The sequence below is a fragment of the Tachysurus vachellii genome, chromosome 4, assembly GCF_030014155.1.
Source record: "Tachysurus vachellii isolate PV-2020 chromosome 4, HZAU_Pvac_v1, whole genome shotgun sequence".
In the NCBI taxonomy this organism is placed as follows: Eukaryota; Metazoa; Chordata; class Actinopteri; order Siluriformes; family Bagridae; genus Tachysurus; species Tachysurus vachellii.
This window is the reverse complement of record NC_083463.1, coordinates 2,873,804-2,892,852: the sequence shown is the minus strand read 5'-3', so window position 1 is coordinate 2,892,852 and position 19,049 is coordinate 2,873,804. Positions and strand designations below refer to the sequence as shown.

Sequence of the window (19,049 nt, the reverse complement as noted above, 5' to 3'; positions counted from 1 at the left end):
TTGTAGTAGAATTCTTTTAAAAAAGAAATCAAAATCATGACCAAAGCTGAAGTGGACATACATTAGACAAAATTTGAACAGATGGAGAAATGAGCATCTCCTTCTGCTAAACAGAGATAGATTTCTAAGAAACCCAGCAGCACTCATGGCTCACTGACACAAACAAATGGCTAACTTTTTATTTCCGGCCTTCGTGTTAGAGAAGCAAGGTCACTGTGGAGTGCATGCGTTTCTAAGATACCGATATTATAAACTCCATAATCCCGCTTTCTCTCTCACTGCATGCACAAAAATATGTGCACCCCTAACCCTGACCACAATATTTGTTAAAAATCTTATTGCACATTTAATCCCAGTTTCTTTACAGTAAGGGGTGCACATACTTTTGCATTTATTTTATAACAGAAATGGTTCTGCACAACAGACATACTTCCTGCACTTTTTTATTCTTTCTGGCAACCCTGTCATTATCTGTCCGTTCTGCTGAACACCAGGCAGCACAATTCTTACCCGATTGGACTTCTACCAGCGTATGTTGCAGTTCATAATTTTGACCACTAGAGTTCCCAATTTTGACCACAATAATGTCTATGGAGCTCACTGATACTACACAACATCTAAAAACCTAGGAAGTATAAAGATAAAAAAGTAAAGAAGAAATTTGAATGGAATTTAAAAAGTATTGGCTTTGCACAAGAGCGCTTTGAGATTTGATAAACAGCTAAGAAATAAACATTTCTCCACTGATCCTGACCAATCAGAAACAAGCATTGGTAGACGTGAGACTGTATAATGTGATGCCCTGTTAAATAATTTCCCAGAATTCCACACAAGCTTCTGTATCACACAAAGGTCCAAACTGCTTCCACTGTAGGAACTGGAGATTCCTCCCATGTGTGAGCTGCCAGTTTTGTGCTCTCGGTTCTGCCACTGGCCAAATTCTGAAGCCTGCAGCATCCTGATGAAACATACAAACAAGCGCTCGATTCGGAGGAGAGATAAGGATACTTTTTAAAACTTTGTAAAAGGGTTGTGGATAAATTTTGCTTATTTATACAGAAACATTTTACTAAGCAAAAGACCCAAAAACAAAACAAAACAAAACAAAACAAAACAAAACAAAACAAACAAAACAAAACACCACCTTTTAGAGGTTTAACAAAATAAATAACAAAGTAAATAATAAGCTAAATCTTTCTGGAGTATGTGTATTAAAATTTAAACTAAATAATTAGAACAAACACAAAAACGAAACTATAATTACAAACAAAGGAAGAAATGTATTTTTTTTTAAAAAGTAGGGTTTAAACTTTCTAAAGAAGAAATCCAGTATTTAAAAAATTCTGAGATCTTTTTTTTTGTTTATTTGTTATAAAAAGTTTTTATATACACAACTAAATGCTACATTTGCCCTTTTAAGGTTAAAAAAGTGCTGCTGTTTTTTTAAAAATACTTATATTTTACTCCTTCCTTCAGCTAAATGCCCCCCCCCTCTCTCACACACACACACACACACTCACGTGAGAAGAGTGTTGCTGTGAGTCGGAAGAGCAGTTGAAGGTTGATTTGATGTCTAATCACACTGTGACCTCATTGTGAGGATGATTAGGCCTGAATTATCCTAAATGAAGTGGAACACGCTCATAAAGACGATGGACTATAAACGAAAGGCAATAAAATACTCCATAAAACCCACGTTATCACGTCCTGCTCTCACAAAACCATCCACACTAATGAAGCATGACGCTGCGTGATGAATAATAGATTTATTTAAAGTATGACTGTATTTTTAATACAGTGTCTCGTGTAAGGGATGAGTTGATTAAACAGACGTCCTCGAGACACCGTTGTTTCCATGACTACGGTAGAATTTTACTTTTTAAATATCAATTCAGGGACTTTTATCATGAAGGACATGACTTTGTTTGTTTGTTTGATTATTCATTTGCTTATTTATTGCATTCGATTTCATTTTATAAAATCCAGCCACATTAAAAACAAATAAATCACATAACTAAACTATTTATTTGTTTATTCAAATGAAAATTAATATTTTGCTAATATTTAAATAAATATTTACATAAATAAAACCTTTATACCGACAATACTGACTCAAATGTGCATAGTTTTCTCATTGTTTTCACCCTAATTCAAAATATATAAATAGCATTGTTTTTATAAATAAACATGCAAAATAAATCTAAATAAATAAATAAATAAGTTGATTCATTAAAGTTTTCAATGTTGTTGGGTTTTGTAAAGGAAAACAATGCAATACAAAGTAAACAAATATTATTTTAGTGTTATTTGATTTCATAAAGGACACTGAATGCCATAAATATAAGCAAATTAGCTAACTTTTTTTATTTAAAACAAACAAATAAACACAGAAATTTGTTTTTATTGTCCTTTTATAAAATATAATAAAATATACTATATTTATGAACTCAATGAAATAAAATGCAGAATTACATAAAACAGAGAAATGAATAAATATACAGATTATTGTTATATTAATATATTAATATTGTTAATAATTAATATATTATATATGTGTTTGGATTTTATAAAGTTACACCAAATACCTGAAATAAACAAATAAATATGTAAACAAAAAGTAAACACCAGTGAATAAGTAAATAAGCCGATAGTTATATTCATTTTTTTTGTATTTGTATTTTATAAAGACACCCAGAATGCCACAAATAAGAAAATAATTCAATTAAATAATAAATGAAAACATAAAAAATAACTTCAGTAAATGATCTGTTACACTAAGTGACATTTTGGTGAATTGTTTTAAATCATTTTGCTTTAACATTCAGATAAAAGTGATCAGTTATGAGTAATTAGTAACCTTTCTGTTTCACGTCAGTGAGCCAGAGCTCCACTAGAGGGCAGTGTGGCGTCGGATCATAATACGCTTGCACTCGTCTCACTTCTGAACTGAAGGATTCACACGCTCTCTTTTTATTCCTCTGAATAATTCAGGGCGCTATATGATCAGTGACACCCCGTCTCCCTCACCCCGGCTCCAGCACTCTGACTCTGCCATTTGATCTTTGATCTGAAGGCCAGAATCCGATACAGTAAAATAATAATAATAATAATAATAATAATAATAATAATAATAATAATAATAATAAACCTCAGCACTAGGAATAGTGATTGCTGTGCTGGATCAGAACAGTGACAGTGATGTATAATCTGTAACACTCACTCTGACCTGGGAGATGTTTCATGCTACACACATCCCTGTGCAACATACTAATTATTTAACAGTGCAGTGATGCAGTAGTGTGTGATGTGTAATGTAGTGATGTGTGATGCAGGGATGTGTGATGCAGTGATGTGTGATGTGTAATGCACTGATGCGTGATGCAGTGATGTGTGATGCAGGGATGGGTAATGCAGTGATGTGTGATGCAGTGATGTGTGATGCAGTGATGTGTAATGCACGGATGTGTGATGCAGTGATGTGTGATGCAGTGATGTGTGATGCAGTGATGTGTAATGCAGTGAGTGTAATGCAGTGATGTGTGATGCAGTGATGTGTGATGCAGTGATGTGTGATGCAGTGATGTGTAATGCAGTGAGTGTAATGCAGTGATATGTGATGCAGTGATGTGTGATGCAGTGATGTGTGATGCAGGGATGTGTAATGCAGTGATATGTGATGCAGTGATGTGTGATGCAGTGATGTGTGATGCAGGGATGTGTAATGCAGTGATGTTTGATGCAGGGATGTGTGATGCAGGGATGTGTGATGTGTAATGCTGTGATGTACAATGCAGTGATGTGTGATGCAGTGATGTGTAATGCAGTGATGTGTGATGCAGTGATGTGTGATGCAGTGATGTGTAATGCAGTGATGTGTGATGCAGTGATGTGTAATGCAGTGATGTGTAATGCAGGGATGTGTGATGCAGTGATGTGTAATGCAGTGATGTGTGATGCAGTGATGTGTAATGCAGTGATGTGTAATGCAGGGATGTGTGATGCAGTGATGTGTGATGCAGTGATGTGTGATGCAGTGATGTGTGATTCACTGATGTGTGATGCAGTGTTGTGTGATGTGTAATGCAGTGATGTGCGATGCAGTGATGTGTGATGTTTTTGGCCGTGATGCATGATGTGTGATTCAGTGATGTGTGATGCAGTGATGTTTGATGCAGTGATGTGTGATGCAGTGATGTGTGATGCAGTGATGTTTGATGCAGTGATGTGTGATGCAGTGATGTGTGATGGTTTTGGCCATGATGCATGATGTGTGATTCAGTGATGTGTGATGCAGGGATGTGTGATGCAGTGATGTGTGATGCAGTGATGTGTGATGCAGTGATGTGTGATGCAGTGATGTTTGATGCAGGGATGTGTGATGCACGGATGTGTGATGCAGTGATGTGTGATGCAGTGATGGGTGATGCAGTGATGTTTGATGCAGGGATGTGTGATGCAGGGATGTGTGATGCAGGGATGTGTGATGCAGGTATGTGTGATGCAGGGATGTGTGATGCACGGATGTGTGATGCAGTGATGGGTGATGCAGGGATGTGTGATGCAGTGATGTGTGATGCAGTGATGTGTGATGCACGGATGTGTGATGCAGTGATGTGTGATGCAGTGATGTTTGATGCAGTCATGTGTGATGCAGTGATGTGTGATGCACGGATGTGTGATGCAGTGATGTGTGATGCAGTGATGTGTGATGCAGTGATGTGTGATGCGTCTTTGGCTCTCGGCTCTCAGATTCAAGTTCAAACATCACCTAATGATGTGACGGTGAGGCCGCTGTGGTACCCCGGTTACTTCAGCATGTATCAGGGGAGTGATGGTGTGTATGAAATTTCTGCTGTGATTCTCTCGCTTGTAAAAGGGCTGTTGCCATGGAAACATCACAGTTCATCACACAGACACACACACACACCCACACACACACACAAACACACACACACCCACACAAACAAACAACTCACAACTGTTACTCTCTCCAACAGTTCCATGTAGGCAGGGGTGCCAGTAATTTTGTAAATTTCAATCAGTTCTTTGTGGTAAAATACACTACTGATATATGAGTTTATTTTAATATGTTGTTTGCTGTATTAATAATAATGAAGGGTGCCAGTACGTTTGAAGAAATTGGAGTAGGGGGGTTGTAATTATTTTGTTCTTTAGTTGTTCCACACCTTCACCGTGACCCCTGAAGACGTAATTGATGAAGAAATGCTAGTGAACATGTTGGTTTATCCAGCTAGATTTTAAAAATGTATTAAAGAACAACACATTGTACATTTTATCCATTTATAGCTTTTGTCTTTCTCTTGAAATTATTATTATTATTGTTGTTGTTGTTGTTGTTGTTATTATTATTATTATTATTATTATTATTATTATTATGACTCAAAGCACAAAGTGTGAATTCCTCAGTTGTGAAAAGTCAACTTAAACTTACAGCTTCAGCTCTGACACTGGAGACTCCTTCCATAAATGTTCAATAAACATCTCCTTAATGTGGAGAATGTGGAGCATGTACTGGTCCATGTGAATGCTCTGTTGCTATAGAAATGATAATGTATCAGAAGAATTGGGTTACTATAAATAAACCCAATTAATGAATGAATAATTAATCAACACATTCTGACCAACCAGAATCCAGAATTCAAGGAATGAACTACCGATTTTCTTCTTCTTCTTCTTCTTCTTCTTCTTCTTCTTCTTCTTATTATTATTATTATTATTATTATTATTATTATTATTATTATTATGTTTTTATTGCATATAAAAGTTAAGGTTAGGGTTAAAGCCTAAAGTCAGGCACCTCATTCTAACTCATATGAACTCTTTAATGCATAAAATGATCAAAAACCTGAAATAAATTTCATACAAACAAATAAACAAACAAATCGTCCATGTGAAGGAATGCCTAAAAAATGTAATTAATATATATTTCTATACATGAATTAAAAAAGATCATCCGATGTCATTAGAATAAAAATAAATTAAAATATCAAATAAAAATATTTAATATTAATAAAATAAATCAAATTAAATATTCAGATACATAAAATGTAAAATCAAACAATTTTAAAAATCACCCAATGTGTTATAAATATAAATATAAATATAATATATTTAAAGTCAAGAACTAAAAATATCTTTTAAAAAACTATATATTAAAGTATTGTGTCATTTTTAGGTAAAAAGCTAATCAGATTTAATAGGTAAAAAGCATCAAAAGTGTTTAAAATAAAGAAAATTTAAATATTCAAAAATATTGTCACTATCGATGTAAAAAAAAAAAAAAATTAAATCCAATATTCCCCTACACCAAATGTGCAAAAAAAATTATCCAATGTGTTTGGAATAAAAAAAATTAAATTAAAATCTAAAATGCTTAAAGTCATTAACTAAATGTGTTACTTTTTTAAAATCAAAATATAGTGATTTAATTGATGTACAAAATATATACAGTTTATGACTTCTGATTTCTGAGTTTTAAAAAAATCTTCAATTTGATTACTAATTTAAATTATTATTATTTTTTTAGCATATTTAAATATCTATGCAGATTTGTGGTAAATAAATAATATATTTTGAATTTCTGAATTTGGGGATCTTTTTTCCCTCTCTTTCTCTCTTTCTCTCTGTCCTATTCGTTAAGAATCTAAATCTCTTTATGGATTTCTAGAAATGTGCTTCATAACAGCTGGTTTGTTCAAACATCTACAGAAATGAAAGTGAACTGATTTGGTGTAAATGTTTCCATGCTCTGTTTGTGATTCTTCTTCCTGACTGTCAACAAAACTGGGAGAAACACTCAGCTGTTTGGCTGCAGCTAAAACTCTTTTTTTTCTGAGAAAATGACTTTGTCTTTGACGTGAGTGGTTTGGGAACGACTTCCATTTCAAGCACTGTAGGGCACAATAAAGGCTCAAATGAGACAGAAATCGAAGTAGTCATCTTCTGAGACATCCAGTTCACAGAAACATTAAAGTGAACCTCGACAAATTGAAAGGAAAAGAGAAAAAACAATAGGAAAATAAAATAAATAATGAAATAAATAAATACATTAATAAATTGTGGAATCTGTTTCCGATTGTATCTGCAGGAAAAGCCTGAAATTATAAAGAATCAGGAAATAACACCTAAATAATCCTCAAACTACTCAGAGATACTACTAGATACTGCTCAGAGATACTGCTAATCGTGTGCTACAGAAAAGGATTCTTCTTGTTTCAACTGAATATTTTTTATGTCTGTATGTTTTATTATGCAAGTTAATCACCAAACTTGGGGATCTGGACATCAACATCTCCCTCTGTCAGTGGATTATGGACTTTCTGAATAACAGACTCCAGCAGGTCAGGCCAGGCCACATCCGCACTACCACCATCACCCTTAACACAGGTGTTCCACAGGGCTGTGTGCTGAGCCCATTCCTCTATTCCCTCATGACTACAGACCTGTGCATGGATCTAATTCCATAATCAAGTTTGCTGTCTTCTATAGTCTTGTATGGAACCTGCACAGCCGAACACACTCCGGTGGATGGACTGGACATCTGTTCCTTACAAGTCCTAACACACTTCAAACAATTACTAACATAGGTCCTAACAAGTCCTAACAATTCCAAACTCTTTACCCTCAACACCTTCATTTATTGCCGGCTGAATGCGTTCTGCCTCGTCCGTGCTAGAATGCGGTGTGAAAATCTAGCTCGGGGTTCTGGCACAGGTAGCGTGGCCGAGCGGTCTAAGGCGCTGGATTAAGGCTCCAGTCTCTTCGGGGGCGTGGGTTCGAATCCCACCGCTGCCAGCAAAATTTTTCAAGGCACGGATTGAGGGAACAGGTAGGAAGCTTTTCCTACCTGTTCCCTCAATCCGTGCTAGAGTGGGCTGTGATAAACTAGGCCTGGGTCTGCAGCTCTTGCAACGTTAGGCCGTATTTCCCTGCTGGATAGACACAGATGATTGTTAGTTCACATGAGCTCCGCCATCAAAAGGCTATGGAGCGCCAATAAACTTTGCAATGCATTGTGGGGTCTTGACAAGACAAAGGCTTTGCAATGGTTGTGGCTGCCATGCCATTGAGATATAAATCTTAGGAAAAAAAGAGTTAAAGGACCCCAAGAAACTCACACGTGTACACTAATAAGAATCCCATTGCCGAAATAGCTCAGTTGGGAGAGCGTTAGACTGAAGATCTAAAGGTCCCTGGTTCGATCCCGGGTTTCGGCAAATGGCTTGTTTGTTTGGACACAGAGTGCATAAATTCATATCCTTAAATATCAGCTAGGGAGCGCTAATGAACATTACAAAACCCTTGTGGCTTTGGATCTTAGTGTTCTGAACACGACCTTTCTTAAGCCCATTTGGCAAAGAAAGTATGGCGCAGAGCTACATTTAAAGAGCTGATGATTTTGGGTGTTTTTCTACACAATGAGGTGGCCGCAAGATGCAGTGGATGGACTGGAAATCTGTTCCTAACAAGTCCTAACACACTTTAAACAATTCCTAACATAGGTCTTAACAAGTCCTAACAATTCCAAGCAGGGCAAAACAGTCATTGGCTGAAACATAGTCTGAGTCACTTGGCACGAACAATCGGTTTTAAATGAAAAAAAATGTCAATTCTGATGACATACAGTCACATGAATCAGCTGTTTAAAGACTGCAGAGAACTGCTGGACAGGACCAAGCTGGTATTATTAACAATAAACAACACTAAAGTTTATTTTCGATGAGTTGAGGTTCTCTTTCCTACATTCACATTTCCTACTTTTACTGAGATGAGGCCAACCATGTGAGGATCCCGAGGCATCTAGAGATTTACCAGCTCCAGTCGGACTCATGATGAGGAGATGCCAACTCCATGTGGTCTTTGAGGACAGACTGTCAGACTGTATATTTTCACACCCAAATAAGGATGGGTTCACCTTTGAGTATGGTTCCTCTCAAGGTTTCTTACTTTACCATCCAAGGGAGTTTTTCCTTGCAACAGTCACCTGAGTCACCTCAGGCTTGTTCCTTTGGGATAAATACAAGTACATTTAAATATAAGTCTAATATTAATCTTTATATTAACCTTATCTTAGCTGTAATCACAACTTTGTCTCAAATAGGAGCCTGATTGTATCTGTTAGATTAAATAAAAATCTTTGCAATTAAAGCCACTGTATAAAGAAAAAAAGTAATTTATAGAGATAACAAAGAAAGATATTTATCATTGTAAGTAAAAAAACAAACAAATAAACAATTTATTTTGGCTCACTTCAGAGATTTCCACATTTAAAATTCAGCTTTACTTTTTTTTTTTTAATTAAACGATGGCTCAGCTTTATTAGATTATAAACAGCATAGACTTAAAAGTGAAAACAAGCTAACACTGGCTAATTGGGTCATCGTTTTGAATATCTTCCAAAGATTTGGTTAAGGATTAGAGACGTTATTACGTGAAAAGGTTTTGAGTAGAAATGATAGAAACGTTTAAATGATTAATTACATTTTATATGTTACACTGAAACTCACAGCATTTCATCCACATGCTTCATCCTGATTCTGGTTCACTGGGTCAGCATCAGGCTTAGTGGTTAGCACGTTTGCCTCACACCTTTAGGGTTGGGGGTTCGATTCCCGCCTCCGCCTTGTGTGTGTAGAGTTTGCATGTTCTCCCCGTGCCTCGGGGGTTTCCTCCGGGTACTCCGGTTTCCTCCCCCGGACCAAAGACATGCATGGTAGGTTGATTGGCATCTCTGGAAAATTGTCCGTAGTGTGTGATTGCGTGAGTGAATGAGAGTGTGTGTGTGTGCCCTGTGATGGGTTGGCACTCCGTCCAGGGTGTATCCTGCCTTGATGCCCGATGACGCCTGAGCTAGGCACAGGCTCCCCGTGACCCAAGGTAGTTCTGATAAGCGGTAGAAAATGAGTGAGTGAGTGAGTGGGTTAGCATCAGACACCACCCAGAACACAGTTGAATCTTAATTCAGGTCTTCCTTGTTCCTTCCTTGTAGATGGTGAGTTGAGCAGATGATGCTGGAGTACCTGAGAGGGATGTGAGGTCAGTGGTTTTGCAAGCAAGCATCAGGGTTTTAAATCTGATGCAGCAGCCACAGGAGACTGGTGAAGAGATGAGGTAGCATGAAAGAACTTCAGAAGGTTGGAAAGAAGTCCTGCAAAGTAAACAATAAAAATTCCTGTTAATTGTGCATCGGTTACAAACAAAGGAATAATAGATGCTCAGGAAAGATGTTAAGAAGGAAGTTAGGATTCCGGAGGTCGAGCTGCCCTTTGTATCACTGTGAGTGTGTTTAAACTCTCTGCAGTATACTGACACAGAGTGGCTTTCCAGTCGTCTCTAGCCTGCAGTCAGGATTAAAATAAATAAGACTACAGGAGGAATTAAAGTGACATCAAGGGTTAGACAGGATAGAAATCCACTTACTGGGGAATGCAGATGTATTTTTCTGCTGAATGTGTTGGTAGATTCTATACAGCTTAAAATATTTTATCACAATGCCATAAAAAACACGCTTTGTCTTTTAAGAGTGTCACACAGTGCCCTTATCTGAAGTGTTATTATGGGAAGCTCATGTTGATCATTGAATGTCTTTGTCATGTCCTGCTCCACAATGATGAAACTCATATGACACTCCGGACTTCAGTGTTTCTGTTTTCTCCTAGTCTACTAGAGGCAAAATCTATTCATAATGAATCAACTCAAAATCACAAAAGGTACAATAGCTGAAGTATAATAATACAAAAAAATGACTGCATCAGCCCCTGCGCATCTCATGACCTGATTACTCACCTGTTTCCTAATTGCACCTAATCAATGCCCTATGGTGCACTTTAGTCTGCAGTCGCATAGTAAAACATCATCGCTGGCATTTACCAACAACATGCAGGACTGATATCTTTGACTTTTTTTTTTAATTAAAAAATACTTTTTTCTATAAAATATGTTTATTTTTCGCTATCAATTCTCACTATTGTCCACTGGCAAGCTTGTGGCTAACATTACTCATTATTATCCACTAACTAGCTTGTTGCTAACGTTATTCACTCTTGTCCACTGATTAGCTTTTTACTTACATCATTCACTCTTGTCCACTGACTAGCTTTTTGCTAACGTTACTTACTATTGTCCGCTGGCTAGCTTGTTGCTAATGTCATTCACCATTGTCCACTGGCTAGCTTGTTGCTAACACTATTCACCATTGTCTACCTGCTAGCTTGTTGCTAACGTTATTCACCATTGTCCACTGGCTAGCTTGTTGCTAACACTATTCACCATTGTCTACCTGCTAGCTTGTTGCTAATATTATTTACCATTGTCCACTGGCTAGCTAGTATTATTCACGACAGAAAAAATTTGGATGAAAGAAAACCAACCATGTTAATGTTAATTCAAGCACATGCACAAGTCAACATTCTGTTTTTTCTTTTTAGCATAGCATTAAAAAGAAAGATTCTTAGACTTCAGACACTTATCCTACAGTTTGCTCATCATAGTAACATAATGACGGTTAGGTGTTGGACTTAAACAATTCCTATCTGGACTAAACCTCTAAGACCTCTTATAACAAGCAATTTTTTCCATTCACAAATTATAACACAAAACATCTGAAGAAAATTATTCAGTTTGTACAGTTCCTCAGTACTCAAATACTTCACTGGAGTTTATAATTGATCTCCACCAGACGTCAAGTGTTACTCCCTGGAAAGTTTTCCAGGCCGGCCTGTAGAGAAATATGGTACAAATATGGCTTTACTATGGAGCTCAGTACTGTGTAAGCTCTATTGACTTTGTCTTGAGAACTTTCACACCTTTAATGAGGATGAAAGGATGAAAGCAGAAAATCACCCAACAATCCTGTTGCCTCCTGTGGGATCTCCAGCCTGATGCACAGCTGTAGTCTCAACCTGTGAATCATTCTAGCAAGCTGGTTTAAAAAGAAAAATACAGCACTTAATATTTACTGTTCATTCTGAATAACAAATTCATATTCAGTTACGTCCTTAGTCACAGCGTACATCCTGTATTTAACCTCCTTATCAGAAATAAGCCAGTTACCTTCAGAAGCTCCTCTGAGGCATTTTCTCCAACGTGAGCGGGAGGCGAGTCACATGTTTCCATTTTAATAAATGTTTTGTTCTCCAACAGCTGTGCCAGAGATGCGTGAAGGACATGTATTTTTGTCAGATGACCAGAAAAACTACTGTACTTGAGGTCACTCTATCCTACTGGATTCTGGAAAAAAGCCAAAAGTGACAAAAAAAATCAACAATGACAGTCACTTCATCTTCACAATCACTTCATCTTTCTTTATGAAGAGGTGCCATACTGACATTGTATATATATATATATATTACTTAATTTGCTTTGGTGTCTTGGTGCAAAGATCACTGTGAAAGCGTTGGGTTTAACAAAAACCTTTAAGATCCCTAAAACCTTAGCTTAGGTAGAAAGAAATGAACGGATTAATACTACTAACTCTGTGTAACCCTGTGTTTTTATAAAGTCTTTGCAAGCCAGCTTATTTAGGCTCAGTAATTTATGTAAAACAATAGCCATGGTTGCTATCAGGCTAGCTAGAATTAGGATGATTATTATATATTGCAAGCAACAGGATTGCTAATATACTAGCCGTAAATGTTGCTAATATTAACCTCCTAATATGTACGGTTATTACTGTACTTGATGGAGAGGTACAGGGTGGGAATTAAAGGGGGTAAGTAAAGATTTTCTCAATTCTATGCAAAGGAACAAATATAATTGGTTTAAACGGTTCCTCAGACCAGTCCTATGGCATGTGTTGTCTGATGTTAGCTCACGTTTACACTTTAGTACACACAAATAGAAGAAAATCTTCAACTTAAGACTCATTAAATAAAACAACAAGAAAAATTTTTGGAAGGAAATAGCAGAGAGTTATAGAGCAGCAGTGTCCAATCTTATCCGGAAAGGGCCGGTGTGGGTGCAGGTTTTCATTCCAACCAAGCAGAAGCCACACCAGAGTCGACTAAAAGCCAAGAACAACTGATTAAACAGGTGAAATCAGGTGTGGCTTCTGCTTGGTTCGAATGAAAACCTGCACCCACACCGGCCCTTTTGTGGATGAGATGTCATAGAGAGTACATTTAGCTTGCTTCGCTAATCTGAGAATGAAGCTATCATTAAAGCCAAGCACATAACTTTTTTTTTTGTGTGTGTGTTAGCATTAGAAACTGTATATTGCTAGTAATTTTACTCATCTGATCTCACATGACATAAGATTGGTGTTTCATAGTTGTGGTACCAAAATTATTTGTTAGTACTTTAATATTTTCCCAGTTAAAGTCTTTCTGGAGTTCATATGCCCGCCTCCCAGGGGTGTGTCTTGTAGAACATTAGCATCATGTTATCAGCAAACATGACTTGTTGAGGTTTTTTAATATTATTATTTTATAATTTTGTTTGCACAGTATTACACTTCTGCAGATATCACATTGTGGACAGTGATACAATAATTTATTCATTCGAAACAAGTTGAGTTGGTGGGAAAGATAATTATGATTCATCCCAATGACTCAAATCATTTGATTCTGATCAACAAAAGATTCCTTCACTAATTCATTCAGTGACCTTTTCAGTTACATCAGTACACCAGTAGGTGGCGCCAGTAAGTGTCTTTTTAAATATCATGAGTAAGTCATTGTTTGATTCACTCAATACATTTGGTTAAAAAAATTATGTGCAAGTTTAATATTAGGATTTGTTAAAATTGGCATGTCCTTTCGTTAAAGAAAAGGTCTTCTGAATTTACTTTCAAGAAAGACTTTTCAGTCAGTGCAGCTAGTTTTTTAGAAAGAGGTCATGAAAGATGGTACGAAGGAAGATTTTAAAATAAAAATGACATACAATTTTTTCAGTGCTACATTTATTTTAAAATATAGCCATCAGTCATTTTACACATTCATGTATAGGGGATTATGTTATGAACACCAACATCAACACACAAGTTATGTCTTAATTCTACACACCTTTCAAATGCACTGCTCCGCTATCTTTCTGTCCTTGTGGCGAACTGAACTAAAGACATCAGTGAGTCAGCAGATCTTCATTCACCCACTTCGTTCTTGTTGAATTACCAGTATGATTAGAATCAGTGGGTCTATGACTCTCCCTCAGAGTGAAAGTAAGAGTCATTTTCTTTCAATGCGTCCAATCAGTGACCTTCACATTCACAACTGTACTGTAATACAGCCAAAGCAGTGACGAGTTTAACAAAGGTGGAACTTACCTGAGGAGAAAAGTAGTCAGTACAATCAGCACAATTGAGTGACATTCGTTCACTTTAAAGATTTGTTCAAAAACACTGATTGGTGGTTGGATGCTGGAAAGGCATTAAGTCAGTCTGATTGAAAATTCTGTCTTTATACATCGTCTGATGTTCTCCATCAGTAAAAGTAAGTAATATGATTTTGTCTACAACTCAGACATCTCAAATGACGTCTCTGACTCTGCGGCTCTCCGTTACCGTCAACAAACACGTTCAGCATAACTTCATAGTCCATAAATGCACTCGTGTCTAGGATATGCTGGACTCTTGTTTAACTCTTTGCTGCTCTCTATATTTATCTAGCCGGTCTATACTTTAGATCGGCGGCCGTGTGACAGATCATTGTGAATCATTTTGTGAATCATTTAAACATTTCAAGTAAATATATTAACATACAGAAACATTGCATTGGGGAAATATGCAAGAAACATGGCTAATTTGCATTTTCTGAAGTTTACTGCAGGTATATAATTACTTCACTCCTATCTGTATCTTGGCAGAGGAAAATTTCCTGCTTATACGCAGGTGCACGCTCAGACATTCGCATCGCAGTGACCTCGTTGCTCTGCAGAGCCGGGCTTAATCTGAGGGGGAAAGAAGAAAGAAGAAGATGGATTAGTTCTCGGCTTTGCTCTACACACTGGGTCCAGGGACGTTTGTGTAAGAACGCAGGACCAACACTGCTCCCTCCATCTGGCCAGATCAAAGGGCGTCTAGCTGGTGACGTCGTTTGACTTCGGAGAAAGAAAAGGTGTCTGGGAGGATCTCTTCTGCTCTGAAATATTGATCATCTTGACCGCAGAATGCTTCTTCTTCTCTAACACTATTATCCTGTATCAAAAGAAGCAGCATGATGGCAGCAAAAAACATCTCGCCTTTAGTACGTCTTTTTTTTTCTCTAAAAGATGCAACACAAATTCCGAGAGAGACTAAATCTAAAAATCTTTTAGACTTCTTCTAAAAAAGTCTACTTAGAAACCCCAGGGTTTAAAGCACCCAGCAATCTGGTTTCTAACATCTCAGTGTCATAAGATCTGTGATTTAAAGGAAAACTTTATCCTGAAACGCATTCAATAAGTTTATATTGTGGTGTGTTTACAGATTCTGTTCTAATTTGTTGGTTGGTAGTGTGTGAATATTCCTGTGCTAATTTTTTGACAGGTCGATTGCTAGCAGAAATGGTGTTAAACAGAAGAAAAAACGTTGAAACCTGTCTTACAGGCAGCCGCTGAATGCCAAACAGAGAAACAGGATGTATTTATTATGCCTTTTTCCTTATACGAACAAAACAGCAGAAGCAAAGAGAAAAAAAAAAACGCTCAAGCAGCTTCAACACACAGGCTCAGCAGGACGTTGTCTTTTTCTTCACTGGAGCGTCGTATCTCACTGCCTGGCATTTAACAGCTTACTGTTATAGCATATAGCATACTGTGACTCCGCCCACCATTTACGTGTATACTAATCACAAGACTGTCTCCGCTGCTCACTGACAAGTAAACCTCATTGTTCTTTAAGCCAAGTCTGAGGTAAAATTTGTACTAATTCCATCAACTGTGCAATTTGTCGTTTCTCAGAATAACATAATGATTTTCTTAATAATAACCAAGATCCTTTTCCCGTAATAACAAACTTCTGTCTCATAATGAAATGCCTTTCTTGTGATAATGATTTCTTTTTTATAATGAGGTGCATGTCTTGTAACAATGAGATATTGAGATTGTTTTCTCGTAATTAGAAGATGTTTTCTGATAATGACAAGGTGACTTACTCATAACAAATAAGATGCTTGGTTGTAAAAGATGTTTTCCTCACAATAGCGAGATGTTTCCATGTTCAGATGCGATGGTTTTCTCATAATGAGATGATTTTCTCGCAATTATGAGATCTTTACTTACAGTAATAAGATGTTTTCTTGATCTCGAGATGGTTTTCTCATAACAAACTAGATGCTTTGATTGTGAAAGATGTTATTTCTCATCGCTGGGTCATGTCGTGTTCCTCTATACCTTCTCTTTTGGGTTTTCATACCACTGCTCTGCCGATGACCCTAAATGTTCCCCCATAATTTTCTCACATTTCAGCACAGATCTCAAAATGTCTGGCAGATATTTCATCATGGATAGTGCCTCATCAGGTGAAGTTAAAAATGAGCTGCTGTACATCCCTGGAGATGTGTCTCCATGTCAGGAACCTGTGATCTACCTTGACAACTAGCAATTACCTTGGAGTAACCATGGACAATCAGCTGTCCTTCCCTCCTCCTTTGCTAATCGGATATAGCTATCACAATTTATTGTATAGAACATCAACAGAATTTGTCTGTTTTAATCCGTTCAGGCCACTCGGGTGCTTTTTTAATCCCTTGTCATATCACGGCAGGACTACTGCTCCTCATTCCTGTCAGATCTGACTCTTAACACAATCTGATCTCTGCAACAGATCCAGAATGTAGCTGTATGACCTGTTTTAAATCTCCTGAAGTTCTTATGCTACCTAAGCTGCTCCATAGATGCTCTTTTAAAAAGTCAAAAACAGACCATCAGCCATTTACCTCAAAGATCATCTCACAACCCAGACTGCACCACACTTCCTTCTTCCAATCTTCTGGCATCAACAGCTTGACTGGTTCCATCATCTTTCAGGGTAAAAAGAAGACATGCAGACAAGGCTCTTCTCTGTTCTGGTACCCGGTTGGTGGAACAAACGTCCCCCCTGGAGTCACTGGCTATCTTCACACAAAGACCTACCTCTACACCAAGCACTTAAATCCATGTCTTATGTGGTTTTATACTGCACTAATCTTTTTTTTATACCTCAACAGGGTTTGAGAACAAGAGGTTGTTGTACACGTAAAACAAGTTTCAATGTGCAGTTTCCTGCCAAAGTTGTGATGCGTTTATGGTTACCAGTTGGCCCAAGAGAGTTTGCTGGTTGTTAGATTCAGAAAGCTGATTACAAATACACCTGTAGCATCATCCAGATGGCAGGAAAGAGAAGAGTTGGTGGCAGGTCTTTGCAGGTTCTCAAGATTTACTCAAGATTTGGCAGATTTTCTGAGCACTTTTGATGACTTGGTGCAGGGCGGGTCTCAGTGTACCATGTAGAGATGCAGTAGGTGAGTATGCTCTTGATACTGCTGTGGTAGAAAGCGACAATTTGGTCCTTGCCAAGGTTGACCTCAGAAAGTAGTGTTGCTGCTGTGCTTTTTAGGATCCATGCCAGATCCTCTGACATGTACCGTGCTACGTAACAGCAAAGTGAAGTTCTCACTCTCACTCACTCTTTTTCTACCGCTTATCCGAACTACCTTGGGTCACGGGGAGCCTGTGCATATCTCAGGCGTCATCGGGCATCAAGGCAGGATACACCCTGGACGGAGTGCCAACCCATCGCACACACTTTCATTCACTCACACAATCACACAATACAGACAATTTTCCAGATATGCCAATCAACCTACCATGCATGTCTTTGGACCGGGGGAGGAAACCAGAGTACCCGGAGGAAACCCCCGAGGCACGGGTAGAACATGCAAACTCCACACACAAGGCGGAGGCAGGAATCGAACCCCCAACCCTGGAGGTGTGAGGCGAACGCATTTTAGGAAGTTGGGGCCAGAGCAGAGGGTTAACCATGATACAACATCCATGGAGCAGAGAGAGTTAAGAGCCTTGCTTAATGGCCCAAGAATGGCAATCCTGGGGCTTGAACTCATATTCAGTAACCCAGAGCCACTCTGCCTTAAACATAAATCTTCATCTTTTCTTTACCAAATCTCCATTAATGCAAACTGGAGCTGGAGCCTCACCACTTTTCCTAAAGTCCATGATGAGCTCCTCGTTGAGATCCTGGTTGTTGTCTGAGCACAAGTTTCCCCTCTTCTCTGTAAGCTACTTTGTTGCTATGAGATGAGATGTCCATTCATTAAAATGATCTGCTTTTCTCGTAATATGGAAATGCTGATAAGTTTTCTCATTGTACTACAATACTTTTCTCATAATAACAAGATGCTTCTCTCATAATATGCTTATGTGAATTTTTTTTCCATGGGCAGCACTGCAGAGCCATAACTAAGTATTGTAGAAATGCATTTATCAGATGAAAATACAACTTGCCTACCATTATAAAGTCCTCAGTATAGATCATGATGTGTATATGTGTATAATGGCCTCAATTGGAGTGTAGCTACTCTACTAATTCTCAGTCCACCATTATCACATAAACTACTGCACTACAACATAGAATGTAAAATATTAAAAATGCAGTTTTGCTTAGGCACAACAGGGTCGAGAAAGATAAGTTAGTTACTGAGTTTGGGATAGAAATGTTTAAACCTAGGCTGATACCTAATCTTGATTGGACCTCCAAACATTTGGTGGAAAAACAATAATTCTGTCTTATATATTTTGCAGTGGGTATTAAACCCTCGACAGAAGCTCGAGTTAACAGTTAGAAGCTCATTATAAAAATGAGAGACTGAAGATTTAAAGATAACTGACACAAATATGTAGCTACGTATGCTCCACGGGATAATGTGGACTAGATTAAACCTCGTAATTACGTATCGGCCACAAAGCAAAGCTCAACTGTATCATTAATCACAGATATTACACGGCATTGTGGAATACTTCATCTTGATTGGGCAGCCAAGGAGGTCTGTTAGTTCTTAAAGTGCTGAATGTATATAATTGAGCACCCGGTCCTACAACCGTCTCACTACTTTGTCTCA

At 37.7% G+C, this 19,049-nt stretch overlaps 2 non-coding genes across 2 annotated transcripts; both read left to right on the top strand.

The window, feature by feature from the left end:
- Positions 1-7,733: 7,733 nt before the first annotated feature.
- trnal-aag (transfer RNA leucine (anticodon AAG)) lies at positions 7,734-7,815 on the top strand. Its single transcript has one exon. It is a non-coding gene; the product is annotated as a tRNA-Leu (tRNA).
- A 349-nt stretch (positions 7,816-8,164) lies between these two features.
- trnaf-gaa (transfer RNA phenylalanine (anticodon GAA)) lies at positions 8,165-8,237 on the top strand. The gene has a single exon. It is a non-coding gene; the product is annotated as a tRNA-Phe (tRNA).
- The last annotated feature ends 10,812 nt before the right edge of the window (positions 8,238-19,049 follow it).